The sequence below is a fragment of the Leuresthes tenuis genome, unplaced genomic scaffold (assembly GCF_036924035.1).
Source record: "Leuresthes tenuis unplaced genomic scaffold, fLeuTen1.0.hap1 SCAF_10, whole genome shotgun sequence".
Taxonomy (NCBI): domain Eukaryota; kingdom Metazoa; phylum Chordata; class Actinopteri; order Atheriniformes; family Atherinopsidae; genus Leuresthes; species Leuresthes tenuis.
This window is the reverse complement of record NW_027325364.1, coordinates 15189488-15209423: the sequence shown is the minus strand read 5'-3', so window position 1 is coordinate 15209423 and position 19936 is coordinate 15189488. Positions and strand designations below refer to the sequence as shown.

The following is a 19936-nucleotide window of genomic DNA, read 5'->3' as shown; positions in this document are numbered from 1 at the left end:
GCCATTTTTGGGTCTGGAGACATGCACAGTGCTGTGTACAATAGATGTGCTCACTTGCTTGTGTATGTATGTGTGTGTGTGTGTGTGTGTGTGTGAGTGTTCATGCCATGCTCTGCTTCAGAATGTAATTTCCCTGAGGCTAGGGGCTGCCAATAAACACTATTGAATTCTGTTCTACACTGACATGATGGGAATTTAATTTGAGGTTGTCACTTCTTTCTCTCCTTCTCTTCTTCTTTCCTTCCTTCTGTCCATACTCTCCTCTTCCTCCTCTCTTTGCCTGCTCATGTATTGTCCCAGCCTTTTTTTTTTTTTTGCTCTCCTACTTCTGCTCAGACTTTTCCTTCTTTACTTTATTTCCCCCTTCATCCCCTCTATTTGAGTTTTTCTCTGAGCTTCTTTTCTGTTTGGTGAGTCCTGGGTCATACTGTGACAGACTCTGTTGGCTGCAATTTGCTTAAGTAATATACCTGCACACAGGAACACAAGTGAGATGAAAAGAGTGGTGGGATAAAAATACAGGAAAGAGGAGAATTTAGCTTTGCATTGCCTTGCAAATTTAAATGCACATAATCATCATCAATAATCCTACAGCTACTTCCAGGGAATTTTAAAACTACAGCCCGAATTCCAAAAAGAGATGTAATACTGAGTTAAATGTGCAAAAAACAGAAAATCTCAAAAACCAATATTTTAGCTCTTAAGAATTCAAAAGGCATAATGCATAAAAATAGTCAAATATACAGCCCCAGTTCCAAAAAAAGTTGGGATGTTGTCTGATAAAAACGGAATGCAAAGACTTAAAGATATCATTAACTCATATTTTATGTTGAAAGTGAAACAATTTTCTATTTCATAAAAAATATCAGCTCATCTTGACTTTAAAAGTTTTTTTTAAGACTTTAAAAAGTCTTAAAAAGTTGAAAAGGGTAACAGAAAGCTAAAAAAATAAGTGATACTGAAAGGAAACAGCCAAAGAGACTTGTTGCAACTAGCTGGGTTAATTAGCAACAGGTCAGTGAAACGATGGAGTATAAAAAGAGAATCTTAGAGGGAATGTAAAGACGGCAGTTAAGGAATCTGCAAAAAAATGCATCTACAAATTGTGAGCAGTTTAAGGTTAATGGCTCTCAATGTCAAATTGCAAAGACTTTGGATATTTCATCATCTAAACTACATGATATCATCAAAAGATTCTGAAAATCTGGAGACATTTCTGTGTGCGAAGGATCCGGCAAGAAAATCAATTTTGGATGCCTGTGATCTTCGGGCAATCAGGCAGCACTGCATTAGAAACAGATGCGATTCCGTCATTGAAATCTTTGCGTGGGCTCAGGAACACTTTTAGAAATCCTTGTCCGTGAACACAGTTCATTGTGCAGTCCACAAATGCAGGTTAAAGCTCTATCATGAAAAGAATTTAGCCCTGGAACAGTGCTTATTTAAAATGGACTGAGGCAAAGTGGAAAACTGTTCTGTGGACAGAGTAATTAAGATATAAAATATTGTATATACTGCATCCTCTAAAGAGACTAAAGACAAGTGGGGACCAGTTGGCTTGTTAATATTTTCCATGAAGTAGTGAAATGTCTCACTTTTAATCATTGATACATTTTCAATGTGCTATTGTGAATAATGCATTGCCCTTTAAGACCTGCAGACTATTGCATTCTGTTTTTATTGACACTTTTCACAATGTCCCACCTATTTAGAAACTAGGGTTGTAAATGAGCACAAATAACTGGAAAGACATCTTTTCTTAGTTCCATTTGCAGGTATGTGGCTCGTACACAAAATGGGTGAAGAGGAGAGAAGGCTCAAGGAAAAGCTAACAGGACGCTCTTGTACTAAAATCAACTGAGAGGGAATTGATATATATCGATCCAGTGATTCTCTAAGTGTGCATGTGTGTGCTATGGTATTGATCTTCCTTGTAGGCTTAAAGTCATTTCCAGGAAATGATCAAATCACTGAGAGGAGCCTTCATTTAAGTTCTCGCAGGGTGATGAGATTGACATAATAAATTATTGGTATTTGCTAAGATTGCACAGAAACGTTTTATATTTATACTCACAGTTTGTGTGTATATGTATGTATATTTTTTGCTTGTGCTCACCTAAGGATTCTCTAACACTTTCCTCTCACCCCTCTGCTTTCTGTCTGGATAATTATTTTTAACAATGAAATATAGAGAAAAGTGTTCATATGAGAGAAAAGGTGGGATTGCAGCAAAGTAGAAATGTGTGTTTATGTTCTTGTGCACTCAACAGCCATTTGTTTGTGTCAGAGGCACCGTGACAGGCCATTTTTCTGCTGTACATTGAAATCAAACATGAGAACTTTCATTTGCTTTTAATACACACACACACACACACACACACACACCTCATATGAATCCTACCCTTTACCCTGTAACGCCAATATACATAAACCTACTTACAGCGGTACATCTACACACTTACGCATGCACAGTCATACACAATCTGTCAACCTGATATGCCAGTGCCAAATTAATCTAGACCTTAGTTCACCCCAGAGCATAAATCTGTTTGCAGAATAAGCATAACTGATATATCTGCAGACCAGAATGGACAGTGATTGTTGCGTGCTTATGTGACTGCGTGTGCGCGTGGATGTGAATGTGTTTCCGTGCTTTTTCTTGTCATTTATCTGGAGTTTGCTGCAGAGATGGCATTTTCCTTTCTAAAGCTGCCACAAATAAGAGTCTTTATTGACCCTAACCAAAGTAGCAGACTCAAAATTGTGATTTAATGTTTTTTTGAGCTGGTGTGGGAATGAGCAGGTCACACTTGTTTTACAGACACGATCAGTCAGCATTTGTGAATATGCACTGGAAGCTAATGAGAAACAATACATTTCTAAGAAAAATCTGGAAACCAAAAGTCCTTTGAGGTATCTTTGAGAGAACTTTTGATTAAAACAGCAGCTGCCCTGTCTTTATTCCTTTTCAAACTGGCTTTTTAAAAATTTTTTACTTGATCTTATTTCATTTTTATTTTAGATTGCTTTTATTACATGAAATAAGAAGTTTCACCTTTATCATATAGCTGCAAGCACAAAATACAAGCACTTGAAGAGAATCCAATAAATATAACCAAGGACCTTCAGGACAGCTGATCTGCACAGAAAATCTGAAACTTTTTAGAAGATATATGTTTGTCACTGTTATAACTTAATATTTTCACCTTGACATAGATTTGAAGTCAGGCTGAACTATTATGGACACAGAGAGCTTGATATATCCAGGAACCCCTGACTTAGGTGAATACTTTGGTCCTTCCAACAGTAACAAACTATTAGTTATAGCAGCAAATGCGAACATTAGGTTTGGGTGCTTGAAAGTTTGTATACATTTTAGAGTCTTTTACTCTCCATAGTAAGTTTTCTCCATAGTAACAGAGACATGTGTCCATTGGGTTTTTTGTGTGACCTGTGACCTGTTTTTTTTTGGGTCATATGCTGTATATATACAGAAAATCCTGAAAACACCACTGTATGTTCAGCTTTCCGAGTAAAGCTGTGGTGCTGTCCCTGCCCCTTTACACCCTACAGAACCATGAAAAGGATGTGTGCTAAGAATACACACCATAATGTGTTCAACCTATCAAAGGGGCCCTGAGGGAGAACCCCAGGCAAAACGGAAATCATTCATTCTGAGAAGCACCGTTTCATTTCATCTCACAAAACCAGCTCATATCAGAGCCAAAACTTCAAAAGGGGATAAATGTACTTACTTATACATTTTGATTTGATCCCATCCAAAGACTGTCCTTTCATACCCTTAGTAATACAATTATAATGATCGTTGCCTTTTAAATGGAATGGTACAGTTTCTTTATTGTGTAGTCAGATTCTCCTCATCTTTCCTTAAGTCCTTTCCCATTATTTGTCCTTAACCTCAAGATGTTTTCAAACGAGGTCAAGGAAAAGAGCTTAGGAAAACACAATAAGAGGTAATTTCTTGACTATTTGATGTACCCTTGAACAGATTTTTCTTTAATGCACTTTCAGTGTTGATGACAAAATTCTTCTTCTTCTTCTTTCTGTCAAATTTCCTGCAAAGTTATGTCTATTAACAAAAGTGTTTTTCTTAGGTTTAAGCTGGCATTTGCTGTTGTTTATTTCGGTTGCAACTGTTTCCGTTGCCTAGATTGATTAATGTCATAACCACAAAGTCCTCCAATTGAAACACTCATTAAAGCTGTTTGTACAACTCATTCTGTAAACTACTCTCCTTACAAGCAGCAACAGAAGGGAAATGTGACTCATATGGGCATTTCCACATCAGAGTAGACACCATTCTCAACACTTTTGTCAGTATGATTAGAGAACGATCGTGTTGGGGCTAAAAAAACCAAAGTATTCTTTTTCGCTACATTATTGTGATGGAGACCGTTTTAACATTTTTAACCTCAGGCATGCAGTTGCACACAAAATAAATAGAGGTGGCCTATTCTTTGACTGTAATTACTGGCAGTGTCTGCCTGTATGAACAAACACCAGATGGGCACATTTATCAGGAAGACTTTCACATCATGCCTTTTTTCAATGGTCACAATTGTGTTTGAATATGGATCAATGCGAAATTTACCAGAACTACCACGAACTCCTGATACATTTGAGCTACACTTACTTCACTTTAACAAACTGGGTAAGTCGGCTTCGATTCTGATTTCTGATTGGTTTGTTAGCATAAGCCAGAAATGTGTGATTTGTTATGTAGACTGCTGATCTACAGGTGACACAACATCCATATTTTACTTATTCTTATTCTTATACTTATACAGAATAGTCTTATTCTGTGTCATACTACATTTAGAGTAATTTATGATGGATATGTTCAAAACCTATTCCATGGTGGTAAAAATACATTGGATATCTTATAAAAAGTTTGTTCAAATGTATGTAAATATCATCTATTTTTAGTAAGCATTTACAATCCCATTTTATTAAGATGCTATGATAACAACTGTAACATGCAGTTTATTAATGTTAAATGTGAAATGTTCCTAACTTAGTAATAAATGTGTGTCTGGCAAAATGTTATTTTCTCATAACCATGATGCATTTTCTGACAACCACAATTCTTAACTTAAGCCTTCTTAGATTCACGTCTATTGATTTTCAGGGATAAACTTTTCTTTTCTTTTCAATATATGAGAAAATCTTTTTTTCAGGACAACATCTTACTTTTACAGAAAACAAGTCACAAGGTGCTATCAGTGGAACAGACATCTGGTTACAGAAGCCAGAGGTCCCACTCAAATCTCTTCAGCCTCCAGCTCCGCTGACTAGGAGACGAGCACCTTATCTGAACTCTCTGACATAATGAATCACCTCCAAGTACCTGATTTGCTGTAGGACAGCATGAAGAGGAGAGACGGGTGGAAGTAAAGGCAGAGGGAGGTCTTAGAGAGGAAACAAAAGCACCGCATGAAAGGCTGAACAAGCTGACAAAGAAACAGCAGGAATGACATCTGGAAGGACCGGAGGGTCTGCAGAAAACAAGTCCAAAGGCAGTTCAGAGCAAAAACCTGGAGGCCTTTGACAATCTCACAGTCCTAACTGAGGAAAGAAAAACATGCACACAAGATTCCTGAACTAACTTGATGAAAAAATCTAATCCCATTTCAGGTGGAAGTTTGAAGAAACTTGCAGGTAGAACATAGAGGAAGGACACCAGTAATACCAGACTGAGATCAACCTTTCTTAACATATTTCTTTACTTATGCGTCATCCCACAATGACAGTGTGATGTTTCAACATACTAATCCTCATCTCTGCTGTCTTCTTTACCAAACCTCTAATTCTTCCACTCCATGAGCCAAACTGAAAGTGAGTAAAAGAAACTGGTGTTGTGGCTCAGCCGTGAGAACCAGAGAAAGATCATTAATAGGCGCTTGTACGCCTTCTGTGACAAAAAAAAGAAAGAAAACACACAAAGAAACAAGCATTTAGAATCAAAGAGTTGAACGCGGTGTCAGGGTTTCTTCTCTGCCAGAAGTAGTGACAGCGAACTTGTGGAAGAGGAGATTTTTATGGTAAGTCCCAGAATGTTAGTGTGCGTTTGGATTTGTGGCGGCATCGGCTGACAATTGACATATTGAGCCACATTTGGACTGACCACTGGGCTGCACAGTGATGTGGTGGTTAGCACTTTCTCCTCCAGCGCTCCTTCCTCCCACAGCTCTAAAACATGCACGTTACACTGATCGCGTGCATGAATGGCTGTATGTCTTGTCTCAGGGTTTCCCCTGTGATGGACTGGCGACCTGTCCAGGGTGTGCCCCGCTTCTCGCCTGATGGCAGTTGGAATAGATTCAAGGCCCCCCGGGACCCTGAGATGGATTAGCGGAAATAGAAAATTGATGGATGGGTAGGGAAGATGAATGAATGAATGAAATGACTGACCCTGCACCATATATGGTGACATCGATTTCGGAAAGATAAAGACCCGGTTCACTTTCAGCCCTTAAATGTGAACAAGTGTACTTGTGCAGATTCTGTTACTCAAAGTTAAAAATAGGGGGGCATTTCTTCATCTTAACAAAAGATGATTGCTATCACAGTACCATCTTTTGATTTCGCAGACATAAGCTCCCTATGTTTATGTCAACACTTATGATAACAATTAGAAAACAATTAAACTTTAATGTACAGTATTTTCAATAAATACTGTAAAAATCATAATTATCAAAGTATTAAGCTTGATTAGGATTTTTTAGAAGTTTTACACTCTGTGCCAATATGTGTGTTTCAAAACATAAAGTTTCATGAATTATTAAAAATTTCTCTCATGTGTAATTTCAATAACAAAATAGCAAGAACAAAGTAAAATAAAGTAATTAAAAAAATAAACAGACATAAGCAACAGCTGAAATGAGTTCAAATATTGCAGGTCTTTAGCGCTGCTTCCTCTGTCCCATGCTGTTCATCATCTGAAAACAGAGTGTCTTTGCTTTCTGATCAAACAGAGAAGATGACACCGTATCCATCAAAGAGTTTTATGAAAACAAGACACGATGAAAATTTGTCGCCACCGTTTGTAGATTCTCTCTGAGTCTCTGACATCAGCATCCTTGTTCTGACATCACCCGATTCCCCTAGCGAACGGCATCCTCTGCGGGTTCCCAGTAAGCAGAATCCATGCTGTGGCAATCATCTGCACTCACACCGCTAACAGTCACTGTGTCTGTTCCTGCCGCGTTCTCCGGCCCTGCTCTGGCTTCAAGTTCATCTGCATCCTCCTCCACATTATTTCCACTCTGTTCCTCACCTACTGAGAATGATTTCAAACCCCATGCTCCTTCCTGTCTTTTATCTCTCCTTCCAACAGTGAATCCCTTTAAAAATAACAGCTTCCAACTGAGGACACACAATTACATTTTGGATATCCAAAATCGCATTTTTTATTTGATTTTGTCAAAACTTTTTATTGGATCAATAAAATTCAGACTTGTGAGAATTCTGATTTAACATTAGACAAGTTAGAGCCGTCCATTTGAGTTGTGTTGAAGTTGTGCTCTCTCTTCAAACAATAATTAAACACGCTCTTTTTCCAATTCAGCCAGTGGGTCGAGATTTCTTCAGAAATAATCCCTCCAGTCTCGGATCCCTCTATAGTAAATCATGACTTAAATATGATTCTCTGACAGCCACTTGAATCAATTTGAGTGCCGTTGTCGAATATTTCATGTCAACAGAGCAAGTTCAGATGTTTACTTTGATATTTTCCTTGATCGTGAATTCTGGAAAACAAAAGCACATGTCTTTGAGAACATTATATGAAGCTTAGACTCTCACTGAGAGTCACAGTGAGAGTAACAGTCTTAAGCCTGCGTTTGTACTGCAGTCTTCATGACTGGCATGATGAATTGCTATGGTTTAATCAATTACACTTAAATAAACAATTAATGTGCTTTTCACCAGCCAGCTGCTCTTGAGCCAAATTGTTTCTCTCATCTCACTGGTCACTTTCTTGTTGCTTGTAATTAAATATTGAACAGCATTTTTCATGGACTGCTGGATTCAACCTAGAGGCTCTGAGGATTCCCTTTTGAGTGTTACAGACTGATATAACAGAAACTGCAGTATGCTGCTTTGCTTCTTTGATTTGATAGTGTTTGGATGAGCCACGGAACGCCTTCTATGACTTATTGAATACGATGGCTTGGACATTTTGGGGATGTAACTGATCAGATGCGATATTTGTTAACAGCTCTGCGAAGCAAGTTTTAATTGCAATCTTGGTTCAGTATGAAATGCAAAACACAGCAGAACTAGCAAAAAATAGGACAGAACAACACGCTGCATGCATAATGAATGGAGAAAGCGAGCTTTGTAGGAGCAAAGCTGATGGTTACAGATTCTCTCTGTTCAAATATATTAACTTCCACTGAGGAGAACTCCTACTGGGGTTTGAAAAGATACAGTAAAAACTTAATAAATATTGCAAACTTTGAAGAAACTATTGTTACAGTTGCTGCAATTGTGGAACTGATACCAACACAAGACATTATAAAATCTCATGACAATTAGTCTCCCTCTGAGCCCAGTATAGTACTGTGTGTATCTACTTTCTCTTCAATGTTTTAACTGTTCAAATAGTTGCTTATATCCACTCATTTGAACATAATTGAATGTGTGCTGTTAAGACTGTTTTTTAATTACTAAGAAAACGTGGTGGCTGATGCTCATACTAGTGATTAATTTGGTTATGTGTGTCACTTGTTTATTCTGTGGGATCTGATGGAGTGGAGCATTCTTTCTCTCCCCGACTCATCTCTTCTCTCACTATTGTTTGAGGTGTTTAGATAAAGTCAAATATCCATGAAATACTACCTGTTCATTCAGCAGATACAGAGAAGATGGAAGATGAATGTCACAGGGACAAACTGTGAATAATACACATGTATGAATCCACAGAACTTCTAATTGTTACTCTGCCTTGTGCGAACAATTCGGTAAACAATTAACAACTGTTTATCAAGCCCAATTAAGTCTTTAATTATCGTCAGCTATAATTACCACCCTAACTTGGCCACTGTAATGAACAGAAACAACTTCATTTGAGATTATAGGTGCTTTTTTCCTCACCATCTCTAAAGTGTTCCCCTCATCCTTTTAGTCAGACACATGTATTCACACAAGTGGAGAGACTCCGACAGCATGAGAGACTGGCAGAGCAATGTAACTTATTGTCATTCTTCTGAAGCCAGGCTTAATTGCTTGTTACTGTAATGACCTGTAGATCTGAGGGGCAGGCATACTGACGCACAGGTGTGCACACGCAAACATAATGCGCCAAACAGGATAGCTGTATGTTAATGTCTTTGCAGCACAAATGCATTTTCCTTGACTGCCTTTAATATTATTTCCATAGCCTGCATAGTCTGCCCTCAACTCATTTATTTATTTGACTATTATGTATGTATCTGCGTGTATGTTGTAGAATGTTTTTTTTTTTCTTTGTCCTTTTCTGTGCTTTTGTGAATCTGTATAATCAAGATCATTGCAGCAGTTATTGCCAAAACAACACCGCTGCCAAAATCACAGATGTGTCAACCATAGATATGCTTATTATGTTGTTGCTTTTTTTTTTACCCTCTTTTTTGTTTTGTTTGTCAGCCAAAGGACAGGTCTATTAGCGCTTTACCTGAGCTACGTTATATCACACACACCCAGCAAACAACCATGGGTGATTAAAAAGGATTCAGAAAAACAAATCAAAAACTACAAATCCCAGTGTTCCAGTGAACTTTTCTCGCTCATGCTATCTTTAGCACTATTCTCGACACCACAGTGTCACATGTGATAGGAGAAAAATATGACAAAATGTTCCCTCACCCTTTGACCTTTCAAACTGAGCTGCATGCATAAAACAAAACAAATATTTGAATTGTTTATTGGGCTGATCCTTTATCTGCCATATTGAAATACAGAGCAGATTTGGCCCTTCAGTATAGAAATTCTATTAAATTTATCCATTCATTTTCTATACCCGCTTAATTCAATTTAGATCGAGGGGCTTGAGCCTATCCGAGCTGTTATTGGGCGAGAGGTGGGGTGCACCCTGGACAGATCGCCTGTCCATCACAGGGCCACACAGAGACAAACGAGACAAACAACCATGAACGCTTGCACTCACTCCTAAGGGCAATTCAGAGACACCAATCAATCGAACACTCATGTTTTTGGGCGGTGGGAGGAAGCCGGAATACCCGGAGAGAACCCACGCATACACAGGGAGAACATGCAAACTCCGATATCTCATCTTATTTCTTTATTAGAATTTCCTAATGTCAGAATGTCTTATTTTTCATTGTTTTTTTGTTAATAGTGTTCATTCCTTTCCCATGTTTCCTGTGCACATCTGTCTGTATCCCTCTTTCTCAGTAGGTGTGTTTCATTGTGCTATCATGCCTCCTTGCTTCCCTCACTTGCGTGTCTTCCTTGAGGCTGGGCTCTCGCAATGAATATTTAGATTACCAATAGCTTTCTAGATTACTCAGATATTTCCTGGCCAGGTACTTAATATAACCCTGGAAACTGAGTAGGACTATGTGTACATACAGCTGGTATCCTCTGTGTGTGTGCTGAAAAGAGTTACTGCTTCATATTATTTCCGTTTGATCTTCATGTTGTTTTCCATTCCCTTGAAGATATTCTGGTCAATATAAACACATGTGGTATTGATATCTACACGAAACGGTCATCAGAGAGCTTTCTCTGCTACTCCTTATACAAAACATCCACCACACTTTTTATATTATGTCCATCCTTTGTATGCTCTACCCATAAATGCTTCTCTGTACAAGTTCCAGCTGTGAGAACACATCTCCTGCAGAGAATTTTTTTTCTATGAAGTACATGAGGGAACACCAACTGTGGAGAAAGTCAGGCCCTAATTTATATTCTCCAGAATATATCTGGTGTTTGTGTGTGAAAATGGGGTTACGTGAGACAGATGTGGAAGAAGAGATGCAGGAAGGGAGGAACCAATGCTATCAAATGACAAATCTTTGGTCCCATAGCATCAGTCCTAAGCAACGTCAAGCCTTTTGCTAGTGGAAGTATGACATTAATATGTCATGCCACTTGATAAAACCCCAGAGTAGGATACAATTGTGTCTCCTCGTCTCTTCAGAGTAGGGATTGAGATCATCCCTTATGGCGGAGGCAAAACAAGTTCCAAGTCAATGGAGAAGAGAGGTCACAAGAAAGCTAAAGTTGTCATCATATAAAACTTTCCCTGGTTGTTTTATTATGCTTTTGCATGTCTTTCTTCAATTATTCACATCTCTGCGTTGCACTTTTAGGCAAGGGTTTGAAAGGGAGATGCCTGTGCTTCCCAACTTGAATCTCTTACAGGAGCCTTTTCTCTTTGTTTCCACTGTCGATTAGAGAATCTACAAGGATGCTGGGGGGCGATCTTTTTCACACAACCTTCTAAAACACTGTCCATGGAAATAGTTATGAACCATGTCTGTATGAGGATCAACCGTGAACCGTGAACAAACTTCAACCAATAGGACAAATGAACAACTACCAGTGGAGCCAGCTGATAAATCAAAGCCTCACAAAAGCTACTTAGGAGAGGAGCAAAGCATCACTTCATTCATGAGACATCTTTGGTGGGGTTGTTTTTTTCCCTCTTTCCTCTCTTTTTCTCTTGCAGTGCTATTCTAGTTAAAGTGGTGCGATGGCATCCATGCTAACCTCTTATTGAGTCATTATTGTTGATTGTCGCTACAACCAAAACCCACCAATAGACACCATTAAGAAAACTGAAGCGCTTGAACAAGTGCTTGTTGAGAAGGATTCTGTCACCAATGTGATCTTGTGAATCAAGTGAGAATCCAGCTGCCCTGGCAGTTGAGGAAAGCAGACAAATAGGACAAAACAAAAACAGATATTGGTAATGAAAAGCACCCTGTATGTGTCTCCAGAGTTTCCACGTGTCCTTCCCACTTGGATAACTCCAGTTTTTTCTCTTTGATACTTTTGATGTAGCTTTATTACTACATTTACAGCTTTTTATTTTAAGTTGCTTCCTCCCACTCGTCTGTTACGTCTTTTGCATTTGAGATTCTGTTCCTTAAACATAGTATAAGAAATAGAGAGACAGCATATTTTTTATTGCATTTAGATAACACAATGTGGATACAATTTCCAACTTTATTCTAATGTTAGATGAAAAGTACAATACTCTGATATGTTTTCTGTATGACTGGGATCAATAACTACACCAACCCTCTTTAGATCAACCCTAAAACCCTAAAGACCCTAAAAAGATTCAGTGTGTCTTACACTGAATGGTCACTGACTTGGTGTTAATGTACATACACTCAGTAACACTCAAACTGAAAATTAGAACTGCAGTATAGTTGTTAGTGTTTGATTTCAATGTGTCAATGTTTGTGTTTTTAAAAAAAAAGAAAGAAGACAATTGGTGACCCCAAAATACTCACACATTAAGTGCTGCATTTATGCTCAAGCAGACACTGTTATGCTCCTCTAAAAAAAAACTGCTTTAAATTGATCTGTTGGTGTCTACAGAGAATTGAAAAATGCAATGCAGCATTCTAACCAGCTAGAAGGCAACTTCTCACATTCAAATAGCAAAAATGGTGCAAAATAATGACAGAATTCTACTCAGAAACTTCAAAATAACTCGACTGCTTTTGTTTGGGGCTACAGTCAGGAGCCCGGAGCATTGATAAATAGCACCGCTCTCTTATTGAAGTCATAAATCTATGATTAGTCACAAGGCCCAACCAAACGACCACTCAGCAAGCAATCAAAATTTAATTCCCTGTCCATCACGGTGCAAGGCCAGGAGAGCCCCTGTGCTGATCTGTCCACCCCTCCCTGCCTTTACCCTCTCTGTCTCTCTGTGTCTCTCCTCCACATTCAACAGGACTATCTTGAGTTATTCGTGTGCTGTACAACTGATCTGCCCTATTCTGTGCCACTTTTAAAATCTGCCCAGCTCTCTACCTCCTAACCCTCCTTGCAACATCTTACTGTGTTTCTGTCATCCTGAATACAATTTGAGCTCAGCCTCTGGCTTGCGCAGGACAAGTTAAACGAATTCACCAGGCATAGCTTACAGACAAAAAAGGGAAACATCTGAAGACGTTTTCACTAATTGAACAAACAGAGTTTCTTTCCAGGCATTCTGATGCATTTTGCAGATTAAATTTGTGCTTGCTGGAACAAAGGCATAACACAAAAGTCCTGGACTACTGTACTAAGGAATTCTAGTCACTGTGGTCTTTCCTTTGTCTTTCAGTGTCTCTTTATGGTCCCAGCTCTCACTTATAATTCTCTGGAGGATACTGTGAGTAATGGAGGGAGAGTTCAACTTTACACTTAATTTCTCCAATCTCTGAATTGTAAGGGGTTTCTTTATGGGATTAAATGATAAAAGAGGAGCCTTGGAAGGACAGTTTGGTGAGATTTGATCGTCAATTATTTTCTCACTCTCACCTCTCGTTTCTTTCAGGTCTATTTTTTTTTATTGTAGCCTTTTATTATATTTTCTCTCATTTTCTACTTCATATCAGTTTTCCTCTTTGGTGCACTAAAAGCACTTGTCAGGTATGTGTCCTTCCATCTCTGTGCCTCTCTTCTCTCATGCTAAATGTCATCTCTGGTAATAAACTGGCAGAAAAAATAGAAGTATGTGGACCATTCACTCTTGACATTTAAATTACAGACACAATTGAAAACCTTGCATGAATATATGGATATACAACACTGATGAGTTATCACACCTACATACTTTTTACTCATGTGCTGTCTGTCACTTACTTTCCTGTCTGTCCAAGAAGGCAGCTGAGAGACTGTTTCAAAGAGGCCAGACTGTCTATCTGTTAAAGTGATAAAACTGTAATCTGTCAGTTTGAGATGATACAGATTAGAATGAAAGACAAGTTAAGCAGACGAAGGTAATCAGTCCGGACAGTGACAGATTTTGAGAGCAGGATTAATGTAATCAAACATTACACACTACTTTTAATGTCTCCACAACTCAAAAACTTACAGACGTGGAGAGAGGATGGATGAGAGGGAACCATGGGTTGCTGATGTCGGTGAATTGAGGAATGATTGCTCTCTTTTAAGCTTTTATGATTGCAGATTCTTCTGAAGCTTTCCAGTGTGGGTGAGCGTTTGTATGCGTGTGCTTTGTTCGCTTTGTGTGGTTCATTTGTGCTATCAGGGGATAACATGAGTGTGTCCAATAAGACTGAGTGATCTTTTCCCTCGCACATTACAGTACAACCACATGGATGACTAATGATACCTCAGAAGATGAAATTAAATGTTTGGGGGCACACATGCACAGACTCACTGAATTTGCTCTGTTTTGCACAACTTTGTTAGAGCATGTTTTGCTGGTTTGTGACTCTGTGTTAGCCAGGGAATCTCTCTGCATTCAACATCATCATCTTCTTCCTTCCATCTCTCTTCTCTTCTCTTCTCTTCTCTTCTCTTCTCTTCTCTTCTCTTCTCTTCACATCTTTTTCTTCTTTCCCTGGGTCCTCTCACTATCATTCTCACTCCTCTCGAGCCCCCTGTATGACTGCATTAGTATGTATGGCCGTGTAGCTCAGGGTTTAGAGGTTTATGTCTCCTAATAGACAGAGATTTGTCCTGTCACACCAACACCCACATACAGCTTACAGCTAGACACAGCGGGAGAAGAACTTCTTCCTCTCTGTGTGTGGAGGGAAGAGAAGGAACATTTATGTTCCTGCCTTATCTCTGAGGAGAAAGGTTCCATTTCTGTAGAAAGCATAAAGCATTCATTTGTGGCTTTCGTCTCTTTTCTCCCACGCTCTAAATCTTCTTCTTTCCTCTTCCTCTGTTCTCTTTTTTGCCCCCTTTCCCTCCCTTTTCCACTTGCCATGATTTGATTACGACTACAGAAACAGAGTGTAGAGATGAGGGCTTATTTAGGATGTGAGGGGTGAGATGACATTAAGCTGGAAAGACAGAGATTGAGGGAGAAGTGTGTGAGTGTGACCACACATGAAAGTGTGTGTGTGTGGCGCTGTGCATGTACAGCGCATTTCTGTATTTATCCCTGCAGAAGGTAGGTGAGAAGAGGGAGGAAGTGAGGCGTTTAGCTGTGGAGCACTTTAATCAAGGGGCGAGCAATCCTGCATGACCCACTCTGTCATCCATTATTGATGCCTGCCTCAGCAAGGCTGATGAATCATTAAGCCACTCATCAGGCCTGGGAATTCTGCCTCCTCCTCGGCCGGTGACACTCATTTACATAAATCACACGCTGCTGTTTTTCACACGTTGGCACATAAACACAAACACACACCCACATATATCCGCGCACAGGAAGTTCATAGATTTTTTTTGGCTCACTCGCTGAAGCTCGCAAATTTTTTCCAGAAGATTTCCCCTAAAACACACATTTGCTGTCACATCTGAAAGAGACAAGTTATTCTGAATAATGAACACAAAATTTCAGTCGGGACATTTGCTGTTCATGACAGGCACTCAGCAGCTGCATCACCAGTGTACCCACAAGTAAAAGAAAAAATGTTCCACGTGCTGCCGACCTCACGCTTCATTTGTTTCCTTTTACTAGATGACACACAAGTTTTGCATTATCCAATGATTCATGCAAATGTTTTGCTAACAAAGAGACAAGTATGAGACAGGCGCAATGACAGAGAGAGAAACAAAAGAGCAGAGTTTGTGTTTACCCATTGCCTCTGTCTTTTATGGGAGAGGAAAAGTGGAGAATCTTAGGGAAATTGATGAGTACCCATCGCTTGCAGACACGTATGCACTTACATACAATCCACCCACACATTGCCTCACATCATGGTGCATTTTCTCTTTTGTTTTCATTTTTCTTTTCTTTTCTCTTCTCTTCTTTTCTTTTCTCTTCTCTTCTCTTCTCTTCTCTTCTCTTCTCTTCTCTTCTCTTCTCTTCTCTTCTCTTCTCTTCTCTTCTCTTCTCTTCTCTTCTCTTCTCTTCTCTTCTCTTCTCTTCTCTTCTCTCCTCTCCTCTCCTCTCCTCTCCTTTTCTCTTCCCATGTTGTGACTAATCCTGTACCACAAGGTTAAGGATATACCTCACAGCAAGGCAATGAACACCACAGAGCAGGCTTGTACAAAAAAGCAGAAATGCAATCATGCCAAACATACGTACACAAACAGACATACAGAGGAGGCGGGCACCCTGCCCATGTAAAGGAGTTAGCCAAGGCCTGGTGGATGGTAGCTGGAGGCTGCTTGCAGACCGCTGTGATTCTGCCATCCTGGCAGCACACAGCCAGGACATTTCTGCATAGCGCTAAGCTGAGCTCCTGGCATCTCCAATCTGCTAAACATAGGAATGCTGCTGTTCATGATAATTGCAGTGGGTTGTTTTCTCCATCACGTCTAATATGAAGACTGGTTGAGGCAAACAGCATGAATTATTAGTGTCTGCATCATGGGTCGCACTGCTGGTGGAGGTAAGTCTGATATGATTTGAAGCATTGCTACTGATGCATGACCAACCTTTTGCCAGAATGCTCTTGTAAATATATAACATGAGAAAACACCAGAATGAACATACATGAACATACACGATGTTATTCTAATACTGTACGTATTTTTGCTCCTGCTTGTGCAGTTTCTGCTTTCCTCTTTCTTTCTGAATGAACGATGGAGTAAGTAATTACAATAAGCCCAGATACACAGATATTTAAAAAGGTAAAGGCTCTGTAGAGCCCTATAAATCTCTCTAAATTCTTGACCCTGACACTGACACTGACACTGACACTGACCTCAGGTCAGCAAGTAAGAGGTCAGAAGCCGATGGACTAAAAGTATTCTTGCTCCAGCTTTTAACTGAGATCATTGAATGTTGTTTGTTGAACTTCTGCTTTATGACTGCATGTGTATCAACACCACCAACCCCTCCATTGTGCTTCAACTGCCTGCACAATTGTTTTTGCATACAGAAATGCCTCTGGTTATGCTATAAACACATGATTTTGTGTAATTCAATGTTATCACTTGAAAAGTGAGGCCATGAAAGTGTTTCAGCTGCAACTTAAGAACAATCACATGCTACTGCAGATATTAACTGAAAATCATTAATTGTCATCATTCATCATCATAACAATAAAGCTGTATCTCTAATGACCGTGATGTGTTGTCTTCTCACTGACGCTTCAGTGAAACCTTTATTATTTCTCATATGAGGTCAGTACGATGACCGAAAAATGTTTTTTCTGTCTAATTTGCTGAGAACCACTTATCTCACACATGATTAATAGGCACCATAAACCCCAACAGCATGTGGCTGCAGCACGGCTAAGACTTTTGAGATGAAGCTTGACATTCGGTGCATTTTACTTCGGCAAGTCAATGTTGTGTAAAGTTTATGAATCTTTATTAAAGAGTATGATCAAAGTTTTCCTAATTTGAAATTGCAGTGATAAGTGAAATTCTTCCACCCTTCTGGCTTGGTTAAAAAGCCAGCAGTTTACAGTGTTTGAGGGTTAGCTGCAGCTGTAGCAGCAAGCATGAGGCAGAGAGCAAAATGGGAATTTTGCAACTTAAAGGACTGAAGGGAAATGTTTGATAGGTTACATATAGAGTGTAAGACAGATTACGTGAGAAGCAGCAAAGCAGCTACAGTCGACTGGGTGAACTAGTTTGTAGGTAATGCTTCCTATTTGCTTTTCTTCCTAAAAAAACCCCACATTTTATTTCTTAAAACAATATGAAAAAATCGGAAAAAAATAACAATAGAGGATTTTAGATATATTTGAGTTGCTGTGATTGAAAACTCCTATGACAAAATGTACTTAAATTATATTTGGTTCTTACTGAAATTGTTATTAGATTTTTGAGTGTCAAATGAATGATTGACCCTGCAATGGACTGGCGACCTGTTCAGGGTGTATGTTCCCTGCCTCTCGCCCAGTGACAGCTGGGATAGACTTCAGCCCCCCCGCCACCCTGAGTTGGATTAAGCGGATTAATCAACAAAACTGTACTTTCGAAAACTGCTGGGTGATTTCAATTATGTGTAAGCTACTGAACCAAAAGTTACACTAATATCAACAACCGCTGATTTGTAGTTTTATGATAGTAACCAATAATATGCAGTATAATAGTAACCTCATTGTCCTACCACCATTATCACAAACTCATTTTATTTACCCTGATTCAACTTAAGAACTTTATCCAACCCTTTATATCCCTAAGTACACATGGCTTGATTAAGATTAAATTATATCCTATAAATAAATTAAATTGAATTCAATGTTACACTTTACAGTATAGATGGGTTTATTGCTTTGAAACATTATCAATCAATTAATTAATCTTGTAAATCTTCAGCAGTGACATTTCAGTACCCCAGCCAAAAGAAGACAAATGCATGGACCAGATTCTCAGCATCACTTGGAGAATGGATGCTTCTGATTTTGACAATATTACACAAATTAAAGAAAGCCACTATAGAAACCTGTTCAATATGTAAATCAAAAGACAAATCCTGATCAAAACAGGACTCCAAGGTTCCTCACAGTAAAAGTGGAAGCCAAGGTAATGCCATCCAAAATAACTATTGCTTTGAAAGCAAATCTTTTTAAGACTTTTTTGGACTTTTAGGATCAAGAACAATAGCTCCAGTTTCGCTTGGGTTCAAAAAGTGTAAAATTATAGGTCATCTAGGCTTTTAGATCACTAAGACAGGCTGATTAGATTCTATCAGTTCAGGTTATGACTTAAAGCAATCTATGGGAGTGTAGTGGTGCACCCAAAGGAGCAGTACTTACCATAACAGCCTATTATATCCAAGGCACAGCAAACCAAACTCTTGCTCTCATGTCATCGAACTCAGGGAAGCAAAACTAGCTCCTATACATTAAAACTCCTCCGCTACTTTGATCTAAAAATGCAATGTGCCTGCTCTACTTCTTCCAGTCGCACTTATTTTTATAAATCATCTTTGTGAACATAAAAATTGAAGAAAAAATATGATGTGAAAATCAAGCTGAAAATGAAATTCAAGTGACTTCGTTCAGAAGGAGTCCCTTGGTCTCTGTTTGGCTGGGAGTAATTCCTGGACTTCTGCTCATCCAGGAGGTGCTGGTTCATAGCCTCTCTTTCAGTGAATCAGCTCTCCTCCAGAGAACAGATAATTAAAGGAGAACTCTGGTATTTCTAAACCTAGACCTTATTTCTGGCATGAAATACGTTCATCTACTCACCGAGAACAGTTTGGTGAAAGTCGGCGTCCTTCGGAAAATATTCCATATATCCATATAACGGTGTGAACGGGGAATAAACGATGCACTCTAAATAAGGCATTATCTGTCTTTTCACCAACACTTTAAGACGAATGAATGAATGAACGCATACTGTTGCACTGTTAGCTCATAGCTGCTGTGTTGTTGTTATTGGCGGCTATCGTGGGGGTTATAGAGGGCTTTCTACACACTCGTCTACTGGGATGACATCATCGATGCCCGCCGCTACATGTGCAGGCATTTGAGCACACAGGTGCAAATATGTTTAACACACACACCTGCATGTGCATTATGGTCGAGCTTTAGTTAATGGAACTCCAAATTTGTTACAAGATGAAACCATGAATCTAGACAGAGCAGCCGTAGTATTCAGTAAAATAGTATTCAGTAAAATGGAGGTTATTGAAGACCAGAAAAACTGACCATCAAATAAAGCACACTCTAACTTCTCTTTCTTTCCTTCAAGGATTTTTCAGCAATATTGCTGCTGCAATATTAGTCTCATAACCCACACACAAACACCTATACAGGCATAGTGTACGCACATATGCACACCAACACACACACTCGCACGGAAGATTCAAAGGCCTAAACAGCTGAACCTTTGACCTGCTAAAAAATGAATGGGT

At 39.1% G+C, this 19936-nt stretch overlaps 1 protein-coding gene across 1 annotated transcript in view; it reads right to left on the bottom strand.

Moving 5' to 3' along the window:
- Nucleotides 1-19936, bottom strand: part of znf804b (zinc finger protein 804B) — a 45688-nt gene that overhangs the window by 15096 nt on the left and 10656 nt on the right. The window lies entirely within an intron of this gene.